Consider the following 12,390-nt stretch of genomic DNA (forward strand, 5'->3'; position numbering starts at 1 on the left):
ACAGCCAGCGAGGGGCAGGATGCATGCCCATGGGGCGCTCCCCACCTAGTGAGGCAGAAAAACCAGAGAGAGGGGAACACAAGGGTGGGGAGGGCAGGTGGTGGCTGGCGATCTGCGGCCGGGGGCCCCAGCAGGAAAGCCCTCTGGTGGATGCGGGGCTGGTGTTGGATGCCAGGCTGCTGGGGGCCGGGGCACTGGGCCAAGTGGTACCCCTGCCCCTGCCTTGTAGACCCCTTACTGGGCTCCCACCCCGGTCAAGGGCTGATTGATCCTCTACCTCCCTGGAGCTGGTCCCACGTCCGCACCTGGAGCTGCTGCATGTTTTCTTGTCTCTGATTGTAAACAGATTTGACTAAAGAGGTAAATTAGAAGTTAATTAGAGAGAACATGATTGATGAGGCAGTTTGCCGTGATTGGGAGGCGTGGAAAGGTTGGGCCTCCCTGCACGGAGGCGACGGGAGAGGCGGGTAGAGGAAAAAACTCACAGGCCCATGGATCTGGAGGGGGCACCCAGCATGGTGAGGGGCCCACTCAAGGCTGCCCTTTCTGCTAGGCTCCAGGGTCAAGGCCAGGGCCACCTGGGCACGAGGGCCCAGGTGAGCACTCCGTGAGACCCTGTAAATGGGGCCCAGGCCCTTGCTGGGCTTGGAATGAAGCAGCTAGTTTGTCCTGTGAACGGCCAGAAGTTGCATCCTCGGTGTGCAGGCTGGGCTGGGGAAGATGCTGGCACTTACCAAACACTTACATGGTTCCAGGCCCTGTGCAGCTTCTCAAAACCTTGCAAGGTCAAGGCTGTATCTCTGTTGTCTAGATTAGGTGCCCTTGGAGATTCAGAGCTAAACCAGCTTGCCCAAGGTCACACAGCTAATAAGGATGGAGCTAAGACTGACCTCTAGAGTCTGTGTCTTTACCAATTCCAGGCTGTGTGCCTGGTCATGTGTCCAACTGCCCAGGCAGTGCGGGGGTCTTTCCCCACAGCGCCCCCTGCTTACATACCTCCAGCAATGGCGAGCTCACTTCCTCATGAGGCAGCCGGTCCAGCAGCAGGACAGCTCTGACTGTGGGAACATTTGTCCTTATGTGGACCTGGTCAAACTCCCTCCAGTCCTACCTCCAGGCCCCAGCTCGGCCACTTGCCTGCTTCCTTCATAACCCCCTGCTACTCTCCACGTTAGAGGTCACCTCACCCAACTGCCTCATTCTTCTGGGGAAACTGAGGTGCAGAGAGGGAGCAAAACTCCAGAGTGACACAGTGAGGGGGTGTCAGTGCAGGGCCCGGGCTCCCCTGTGGCTGCAATACCATCCCCCACCCCGTGCCCCACATCTTTTGCTCCCCAGGCTGAAGAGTCAGCTCTTCATTTACTTATCCATTATTTCCCTCACTCATTCAATCGGCGAGATTCACCGAGGCCCCCCTACATGCTAAGCTGAGGCTGATCAGGAGATGTTCACTCTGGGGTGGGGCAGGGCAGGGGGCTTGGGCATGGATCCCATCTCAGGGACAGGATAGGTGGATGGAGGGGAGCCGCTCCTGAGATGGGAAGCCCAGACGAGAGCCAGACTGGAGGGGAAAGATAGAACTTCGGGTGGGGATGGGGCGTGTTGGGTTTGAAGAGCCATTCAAGAGGAGATGGGCTCTAGGCAGGGGAATACCGGAGGGCTGACCAGAACCAGAGCCAGACTTGAGTCCCCCAGAAGCTGATGAACTCACCCAGGTGAAAATATGCGGTCCTGCAGGCCCGCCCGGCCCTGACACCCCCTTCCCTGCCAGTGGGTCAGTGTCCCTCTTAAAAGGGGTGGGAGGGTTGGGGGAAGGCGGGGGGAGACCAGGGCTGGACAGAGCAGGGCAGGCCATCCCTTCCCTTGTTCTAGGCTGTACCTTCCTGTCAATGCTATCAGTGGCCACGTGGCCTGGTCACTGGCCTCACCCTACTGGTATCAGTGGAGCTGGAAGCCTCCCGAGGGCCTTGAGGCCTGACTGTCAGCTTTCCTCACTCCTCAGACTCCTCCAGACCCGAGCTGAGCCCCTCGGGAGAACGTCCACTGAACCAGACCAGCGACACGGGAAGTCGGGCCTCACAGCTACCTTTCCTGAGCCTGAGCCACCATCCACCAGGTGCTGCAATGAGTGGTGGGTGTTTAGCTAGACAACGATCCTATGTGCTAAGCTTGGTTTTTATTCCCATTTTTCAGATGAGGAAACAGAGGCTCAGAGAGGGAAAGGGCCCAAGGTCACACAGCCCAGAAGAGGCAGAGTCGGGATCCAAACCCAGAGCCAGCCGCCTCTTGAGAGATCAACGGGGCCTTCCCAGCCTCATTGGGGTGGGTGTGGGGAGTGGGACGGAGCCCCTGCTTAGAGGCAGTGGGGCCTTGCACACCACATCTGGTTGAGGGGACAGGAGCACAGGAGAAAAGAACAGTGATCCTTAGAAACTACCTTTCCAGGGACCAGGGAAGCAGGAACAGCAATTGAATATTGGACACTGAGACCAAGGTGGAATGGGGGCCCAAAGGACACACACTTGACCCATGGCCAGAGGTGGCCTCCTTGAGGACACAGGCCTTCCAGCCTGGTCAGTGCTGGGGCTTCCGCTTCCTCCAGGCATGAATGGCCAGTGGGGCACAGGGTGGAGGATTGTGATGGAGGGGAGTGGCGCCCCGGATGCAGGCCTCTTTCTCCCTATTCATGGGATGTGTGGTCTCAGAAGTCTCTGCCCTTCCCTGGGCCTCAGTCTCCCCATCTGTACAATGAAGTAGGGCAATAAGATGACATCCAGAGACCCTGGCAGCTATAGATTATCCTAGAGAGAGTGAGGACAGACGAATCAAGAGCTAACGTTAATTGCGCCCCTACTGTGCGCTGAAGAAGGGCTTTTCATGCTTATCTCACTTAATTTTTATGAAACCCAGTAAGATAGGGATCACTATCTCCACTCTAGAGATCAGGAATCTGAGGCCCAGAGAGGTTGAGTAGCTTTCTCAGGATCACATAGCTGGGATGGAGTGAGACCAACTTCAAGCCTGCCTCTGTCTGGCTTCAAACGAGCCCAGTGTTTGTTCTGCTACACACAGCCCTGCACGTGGGTTGTGAGAATGTGTCCCTTCGGAGCTCCACCCTCAAGGGTGTTGAAACAGGTGGGGTTTGGGGGAAAGGGGTGGACGGGAGTATGGAAAGAAAAGTGCGGTGAACGTGGGTAGAAGTTAGCAAGAATAAGTCAGCGTGTGGCTCTGGGCAAGTTTCTTTACCCCCTCCAGTCTCCATTTCTCCATCGTGAAATGGGGGTAATCCTGGCCTCCCTCCCTGGGTGGTTTAAATGCGATGATATATTTAAAGCCATAGGCACAGTGCCTGTTGGTAAAATGAATGCTGAGATTCTGTCTCATCTGCTCTTGCAACAGCCCTACGGTTGGGGGAGGGGAGGTACACAGACGAGGAAACTGAGGCTCAGAGACGTGAAGAGACCCTCCCAAGGTCACACAGGGTGGGATTTGAAGCCAGTGGGTGACCTTTCACCACTGCACACACCGCACTAGCAAAGAGGAGATATTGGCTAGATGATCAAAATTGGATGGATGGATAGATGGACAGAAAAACGAAAACATGCACAGAGTCCTGGGAACTCTTCAGAGCCTCTGAAGCTGCCCTGTGGCTCTTAACCAGGTTTCTCTTGCGGGGGTGGGAGGGCTGCACCTCCAGGATCATGGGCTTCTGCTCAGCCTCCTGTGTCCCTCGCCTACTTCTGCTCCTGGAAGGCTGCCTTCCCCTGGGGGTGGGGAGGCTCTGAAAGCCACACACACCCCCAAGGTGCTGTGCGGCATTCAAGATCACAGCTGGAGGTGTTCCTGAATTAGAGGGGAATTTATCCCCTCCCTGAGCTGCTGTGGCATGATTTACAGGCCTTGGCAAGTGGTATGAAACTCTGGAGCAAGTTCCAGCTGTTTAAATATAATTACCCAGCAGCTCCATCCGGATTCTCCCAATAGATCATTAATATGAGAGACCCAGGATGCCCGATGATGTGTTCACTTCAGCAGGGACCCCTGGGGAAAACCCTCTCCCCCCACCCAGGCCCAGCAGCTTGGGTCAAGTTGGTCAAGACTTGTCCCTACCCCCAACCTTGCCTGAAATTTCACCATTAGAATGTCATTCCTTTGGTTTAACACTACAGCTCTGGCTTTAAAGGGCATTTTCTTCAGGGCGGAGAACAATGGCCCAGGTGTCTAAAGATCTATGTTGGAAACCTTGTATATCTTGGTCAAGTCATTATCCCTCATTTCCTTCTATGGTATTGAGCTGGAAGGGCTCTGCAGTGATGATCAAGCTATACCCTCCCATTTTCGAGATGGGAAAAGCTGTAGTGCAGAGAGAGGATGGCTACTAGGGGTGACTTAGAATGCAGGGGAAGAGGGCCTGATTAGGGCCTGGCGTGCCTGACTCCCAGGTCCACCTGATGGGGGACAAAATCCCAACATCATCAGGAGTGGGCCAGGCTGACCCTCTCCCCTCCAGTCAACAGAGATTTTGGCCCCAAACAACACCCTTCTTGCGATTAAGAGCTCAGGCCCTAGAGACAGGTCACCCGGTGGCCACAAGCTGGGTCATCTTCAGCACACGTCTGATCCCTCTAAGTCTCAGGCTGCTCATCATTAAACAAGGATGTCAGTGGTGGGACCTCATGGGGCCACTGTGGCTGCGAGGAGGACAGTGAACATCGCACTCAGCTCAGTGCCCAGAGGGGCCAACGCAGGGAGTGTTATTTCCTATTTGGAGTCAGGAGGAGCCAAGCTGGACCCCGGATCTGCACTTGCCAGCTAGAAGACCTTGGGTACCTCTCGGGACTCAGTTTCCTCATCTGTAAAATGGGCACGAAATATCTACCTTTCAGTGTTGTGAGGATTTAATGAAAAAACAGGTAAGCGCTTGACGTATGACCTGGCACATTCCAGACCCTCAGCAAACGACGGCTGCCAGTCATGGTAACACAGAAGTCATAACCCTTCCCGGAGTGTGGTGTGTCCAGTTCCACACGGCCAGTAGCAGCTGAGGGCCCACTGTGTGCTTGGCCCTGCAGGAGCGAAGTGATGAGCAAAACCAGCTCGGCCCCTCCCTCGAGGACATCCCAGTCCCCGGGGGAGACCGGCACAAGCAAGTTTCAAAAACCACATTTGTGTGTTCATTCAATAGTTAGTTCTTGAGCACCCACTCTGGGCCAGGATTCAGGCTGGAGAATGAGACAGCCACTGCCCTTGTTCTCATGGGGCTTCCATTGTAGTGAGGGCAACAGAGAGTCAAGAAATAAACACGCAGTGTGGCAGATAACGGTCAGAGTTCAGAAAAACAGAAATGTAAGGGGCTTCAGAGGGGCGAGGACCGCAGTGTTCTATTACATGGTCAGGACAACATTTGATCAGAGGCTGGGGGTCTGAAAGGACCGCGTTCCGCGGAACACGAACATCAAATGCAAAGGGCCTGAGGCAGGAGTGTTCCTGGAATATTTGAGGAGCAGCAAGGAGGCCAGTGTGACTGGAGCAGGGGAGGCGAGGGGACAGCAAGGAAGATAAGGGCAGAGAGGTGACGAGTGATGGGCCCAGATCATGGTGGGTCCTGTGAGGTGTGGTGAGCACCCGGTCTCGGCCTGAGTGACAAGATGCGCACTGTGAAGAGAGTCACCAGCCTCGGGACCCCTCAGGTCTAGCTCTGGTACAGAGCACATGGCAGGCACTCCAGACACACTTGAAAGGAAAGAAGGAAAGAAAACGAGCAAAGGCACTCAGGCGGTAGAGGGGGCTGGGGACACCTGGGCACAGAGGAGAAAACATGCGGGCCTGGTCCCTGTCTTCAAACATCTAAGAGGCACAGAGCCCTCTTCTCTGGCCCAGAGAGTCCACTGAGGGCCCGCCTGTGGTTGTGATGTAAGTCCCATGATATTAATAAAGGCACCAGTGGTAACTGACACAGACACAGCAGAGAACAAAGTGCGTCCCATGTGCCTTTCCCTCTGGTCCTAAAACAACCCCATGAAATGGGCTCTTTTATTCCCATTTTACAGGTGAGGAAATTGAGATTCAGGAGGCTGAAGTGACTTGTCCAAAGCCACATGTAAGTAAACTGCCCCGCAGGAGCTTGAGCCCAGGCCTGGGGCTGCCTTTTCAAACAGATCATGCCCTTCAGAGGTGGAAGGAGCCTCCCCTGGAGCTCCTTGTGATGGAGGAGGTTGCAGAAGAAGTGCACTCAGAGCCTACCAGGTGCAGCTGGCTGGGGCAGGCTGTTTGGCCTTGATGATATAGTGGGGAATAAAGATCACACTGTTTTTTCCTTATAAGAGCTCACAGTCGACGAGGGGAGACAGACACTAAACAGCTAGTTGTACAACTAATTAGTTAATTTAAATCGTGATACGGGTTCTGTCGTTGCTGCCACCCTGGCGCTGGTGCCCTGCTCCCTCTCCAAAGCTCAGGACGAGGCTGGCCAAACCCCTTCCACAGGCTCCCTTTGCTCGGCAGCCAGAAATCTCAAAGAGATGTTTGAGGGGGAAACGAGAGGGAAATAACTCCTGAGGATTCAGGCTCATGTCAGGCCACCTCACTGAGCCTCAGCAGAAGTCTCGGGCAGCGGACCTTAGTCCCAGCCACTGTGTGACTTCAGCCCAGTCACTTCACCTCTCTGAGCCTCCGTTGTCCCAGCTATAAGATAGGGTGAACACCACCTACATTCCAGATTCGTCGTGGGGATTTAGTGACATCAGTCCCAGTGCCTGGCATATAGTATGTGCTCACTAGGTTCCTGTTCCCTCCCTCTGTGTGGGGTCTGTGGAGACACCCCAGCCTCCCCCTGGAGTGGTTCAGCTCCTTGTTGTCTGCTAGGGTAGTCAAGAACCACGTGTGGCTACCGAACACTGGAAATGCGGCCAGTCCGAATTGAGATGTGCCATCAGTGTGAGATACACACCAGATTCTGATGACTTATACATAAAAGGAATGTAAAATAGCTCATGAATAATGTTTTACATTGATTATGTGTTGAAATGACAATATTTGGGGGTTACATCAAATATATTATTAAATTAACTTCACCTGTTTCTTTTTACTGTTCTTTATTGTGGCTACTAGAAGCTTTTTTTTTTTTTTTTTTTGCGGTACGCGGGCCTCTCACTGTTGTGGCCTCTCCTGTTGCGGAGCACAGGCTCCGGACACGCAGGGTCAGCGGCCATGGCTCACGGGCCCAGCCGCTCCGCGGCATGTGGGATCTTCCCGGACCGGGGCACGAACCCGTGTCCCCTGCATCGGCAGGCGGACTCTCAAACACTGCGCCACCAGGGAAGCCCCTAGAAGCTATTTTTATTTATTTATTTTTTTGGCTGCGCCACGTGGCTTACAGAATCTTAGTTCCCCAACCAGGGATTGAACCGGGCCCTCGGCAGTGAAAGCGAGGAATCCTAGCCACTGGGCCACCAGGGAATTCCCGAAAAATTTAAATTACACATGCAGGCTCGCATTTGATTTCTACTGGACAGTGTTGGTCTAGCTAATTACTCACAGCCATGGAATATTTAGACTGGCATTAACCACACCATTAACGTCATTTCAGGATTTTAAAAACACTCCCACAAGCAGAGCCTCGAAATTGGCAGAGACCCTGCTGTCCTGTCGTGTTTAATAAGCACCCGGTTGGCAGGGTGAAGGGCCCTAGGAACCCCGTCTTTCTGATGCAGTTAATTGCCCTTGATGGGGCTTATCGTTAGGCTCCTTGCTGGGACAACACAAATACACAGCTCGTGCACGTTTCACTGGCCTTGGTAGAGTGCAATTTATGGGCTTGGGTTCAAACCTGAGAGCCAAGGCCTGGGGGGTTCTCTGGACCTCAGACAGGTGCCCGCTTTGGGAAACCCCAGAGTGGGATGCCTCTGGAGTAGCTGCCTGGCTGCAAAGTTGATGATGGGTTCTGTCTGCTCTCCTCACGACATGTGGAGGGAAGACTCCAGCTGGAGTCAGGAGACCTGGGTCCTTGGCCTGGCTCTGCCATTTCCTCCCTGTGAGACTCTAGGCTTGTCCTCACCCCTCTCTGGTCCTCAGTTTCCCCATCTATACAATGGGGCAACCGTGGTTGATCCTTGATGACCCTTCTCTGTTAAAAAACAGAGTTATTTTAAATTCTAGGTTTTAGATGATGTCTTCACTTTACGTGGTCCACCCAGGCTGCAATCCAGAAAGAAAACCTCAGAGTGGCCCCACAGGTCTTCATGGGATTACTCAGCCTAGAAGGGACAGGGGCCAGCCTGGATGACCTCCCCCTGTCCCTGGCTTCTGGCCCAGGCATGGCCCTCAGCCTAGCTAGGGGCTTCCTAATTGCCCCATGAGTTCTGAGGGAGGCAGAGTGCAGATGAAGTTTCAGAATCCACGAAGATGGGAGGATCTGGGTCTGCCTCATGGGTGAGCCACCTGGGCAGAAGGAAACCTGGAGGCTCACGTGACAGAGACATGGCCTGACTGTAGAGGGCACTCACGGCTCCTGCCCAGCTTGTGGGAGAACGGATAAAGAAATCAGTCATCAGAGGAGAAGAGCGTCCCAGACCTGGGAGGGAGGGGGGTCACAGCTCGGCCCTCCATGCTGCACCGCACATGAGAGCTGGTGGCCTCCTTGCCCCAAGAGGCTGGCTGGACCCAATTCAAGGACCAGAAGAGGAGGAGCCCCTGTCCTCCCATCCTGTCGGGGTCCTCACTGTGGCCCACTGGATCCCTGCACGAGGTACACCTGAGAGCTTGGTAAGCCGGCAGATTCCCTGATATCTCCCCCAGCCATACTGGAAGAGACCCCCAGGAGTGGGGCCTGGGACTCTGCAGACACAACCAGCCTCCCCAGAGAGTCTGAAGTCCACTAACATCTCATAACTCTGTGTCTAGGCCAGTGGTGCTCAACCCCAGCTGTGCACTGGGATCACCTGGGGAATTTCGAAAAAGCCTGATACCAGGCCTAGCCTCACCCAAAGCAGTTGGGTCAGAATCTCTGGGGTGTGGTCTGAACATTATTAGTTTTTTAAAGCTCCCTAAGTCACCCCAGTGTGCATTCAAAAGGGTACCCCAGACCCCAATCAACTCTAAAAGCCTCCAGATGAATGTTTGCAGAAAAAGGGAACTCATCGAGCCCAAAGAGGGGAAGTAACTTGCCCAAGGTCACACAGCAAGATGATAGCAAAGTCAGTCCCAGAACCCAGGCCTCTTTTCTGAGCCTGGGCCAATTTTTCTCCTGAGGCTGCATCTCCTTTTACAAACCAGAGCCCAGGCAGGCAATGCCCACAGTATTTCAGTTTAATAATATTGGATCCTGGTATAGTCAGGGCCACCACAATGATGGGATGGGAGCCGTGATGGAGATTAGGAGAGCTGTAAGTCTTTTGCTTTATCCAAATTTTGGGCAGTAATTTAGGAAATTTAATTAAAGGGGGAGAAATGGGGACACCTCAAGCTCCTTGCCTCCTGTTATAATGAGTGAAATACATCAGGCTGTAAAAGGAAATGCTGTCTGAGACACAGCTCCGATGTTTTATTGCCAAGTTTTATTCGCTGATGTAAACATAATCGCTGGAAACCAGAGCTCTATTAACGCACATATTTTTACCCATGCAGGGCCCCGCCTGCCCCCTCTTCCCCTCTGGGTTTGCTCACCACCTCCCAGGGTCAGCCCTAGTCCTTTCTGGGCATGTCTCTGCTAAGTCTGGATTTCCCCGCAGGTTTCATACCCTCCCATGACAGATAAGAGTTTAATAGAATTCCATTGCTCCTCTGAGCTCAGTAATGCATTCTGGAAATTAGGCGGTTACACACTGAAGCCATTGTTCCCCCTTATAAATGGGCTCCCTCCCAGCCAGCGACCGTGGGGTCTCCGATAAGCTCTCACGAAGCCGCGCTGCCCATGTTATTGGTGTGTTAAAAGGGGCAACTCGGGGCTCAGTTGCTCATTGTTAGGAGATGATACATTCAGGTAGTTTCTCCATGAATCAGGCAGCTTAGGTATTTCCCCCCTCTTGGCATTGATAGATGAGCAGAAGGGGGCCATTTAGACGGTGCTGTATAGCGCCCTGGCCCACGTGGTGAGTGATTCCCAATGCCTGGTTTAATTTATTTTTAAATGGAATTTGCTATTGATTCTGGATTAAAAGGACAAATCTTATGGCTGTTACCACTGACAAAGCCATGATGCTCAAGTGACACCTCTCAAGGAGGAAAGGGAGGCTGGCCTCCCTGGGTCAAGGGGAGGCTGGGGACTCTCCAGGGAGCTTGGGTCAGAGGCAAGGGACAGTGCGAGATCCCCTGCTTGAGGGGAAGTTTTAAAAGATCGTCTTTCTTGACTGAAATCCTTAACATGATTTCACCTTCTGAGCCTCATTTGGGTCATGGAAATAACAGTGATATTTGCCTCTTGGCATCCACGTGATCACTAGATGCTTGTTTAATTGCCTCCAGGGATGGGAAGCTCACTACCTCCTAGAGTGTTCCCAGAGTGAAATGAGTGACAGCAGCCACCTGCCCTGGTGAATTCCTAGAGACTATTTCCTGGAATAGTTTTTGTTTACCTTGTGCCTCCACTAAGCTCTTAGCTCCCACAGTGTCTGCTGTTCGCACTTGGATCGCAAAGCAGAAAAGAGGCAGAATTACACAGAGGAGAAATATGGGCTGAGGATTCGTCCTTTCACATCCAGCTTTTGCCCTGCTTCCCTGTGCCGTGTTGAACAGGTTACTTCATCTCTCTGAGCTTCAGTTTCCTATGTGTAAAAGAAGGAAGGTAATAATAGTGGCCTCGGGCTTCCCTGGTGGCTTAGTGGTTACGAATCCGCCTGCCAATGCTGGGGACACGGGTTCAAGCCCCGGTCCAGGAAGATTCCTCATGCCGTGGAGCAACTAAGCCCGTGTACCACAACTACTGAGCCTGTGCTCTACAGCCCACAAGCCACAACTACTGAGCCCGCAAAGCACCTAGAGCCTGTGCTCCACAACAAGAGAAGCCGTAATGAGAGGCCCATGCACCACAAAGAAGAGTAGCCCCTGCTCGCTGCAACTAGAGAAAACACGCACACAGGAACGAAGACCCAATGCAGCCAGAAATAAAATAAATTAATTAAATAAATAAATAGAAAATAATAGCGGCCTCAGGGGTTGTTGCGTGAATTATATGAGACATGGATGTAAATGTGGTTCATAAACTATAAAGTACATTTTAGGTGCTGTAAGAAATACAAATGGGACTGGGTATTTTGGGAGAGCCCTGAGCTGGGAGTCAGAGGTCCTGGATCTAGTTCTGTCATGGTTGGCTCTGTGACTGAGGAACTCACTCATCCTCTCTGGGTCTTAGTTTCCTAAGCTGGGTGGGTTGAACTAGATGTGCTTAGGTATTATGCCAAGAGCATCGGCTCTGGAGTCAAACATATCACGGCTCTACCACTATCTTGTGAGACAGTGGGGAAGATACTTAACCTCTCAGAGCATCTGTTTACTTATCTGTAAATAATCATAACAGTAATAATAATAGCCAACATGTATATGGCTATGTATTTACTGTGTATTACTATTTACTATGTGCTAGGCAATGTTCTAAGTGATTTCCATATAGCAAGTCATTTAATCCTCACAATAATCTTGTGATGGAGGTATTATCTTTAGTTTACAGATAAGGAAGCTCAGGCACAGAAAAGTTAAGTAACTTATCTAAGGTCACACAGCTAGCAGTTGGCAGGATTCAAAATGAGAGCCCATACTTATAACCACACTATTCTACCCTATAGGGCTTGGTAGTTCTGAGGATTAAGTGCGATAAGTAAAGCTCTTAGCACAGCGCTGGGTAGACAGTAATGGGCCAACAGAGGCTCAGAGATCGGGAGAAGGCAGCAGGCATTTCTTCCTGTGGGGGATGCAGACTGGACCTTGGCCAATGGAAGACTCAGCTAGATGGAGGGGAAGGCATGCATCTGGAGGGGGAAGCACTGAGAAGGGTAAGGACGGGATGAAGCTAGGGCATGTTCAGGGAGAGAACATGGGGCGAATGATGTCTGGCATGTGCAGGAGGTGAGGCTGGGACCTTGAATGCAAACCAGAGACGTCAAGATTTCTGTGATAAACAAGGCCATTAGAGGGTTTTGAGCAGAGCTATTACAGCATGAGCCTTTTCAAACTCATTAAATCCCTGGAGGTCTGTCCTTGAAGGAACCTCAGAGGTTACAGAGTTTAACCCTGTCCCAGACTATGAGAAAAAAGGATTCCTCAAGGTCAGTCAGTGGGTTAGTGGCAGAGTTGCTGTCCCACCCTGACCTCGTTCCTCTGCAGCCCGCAAGCAGAGTCTCTTGTTTTCTCCTGTCTCTTCTAGTCTCCGATCTCTCCCTGTCCCCTTGCCTCTGCCCC

Source organism: Phocoena phocoena, chromosome 15 (genome assembly GCF_963924675.1).
Source record: "Phocoena phocoena chromosome 15, mPhoPho1.1, whole genome shotgun sequence".
Taxonomy (NCBI): Eukaryota; Metazoa; Chordata; class Mammalia; order Artiodactyla; family Phocoenidae; genus Phocoena; species Phocoena phocoena.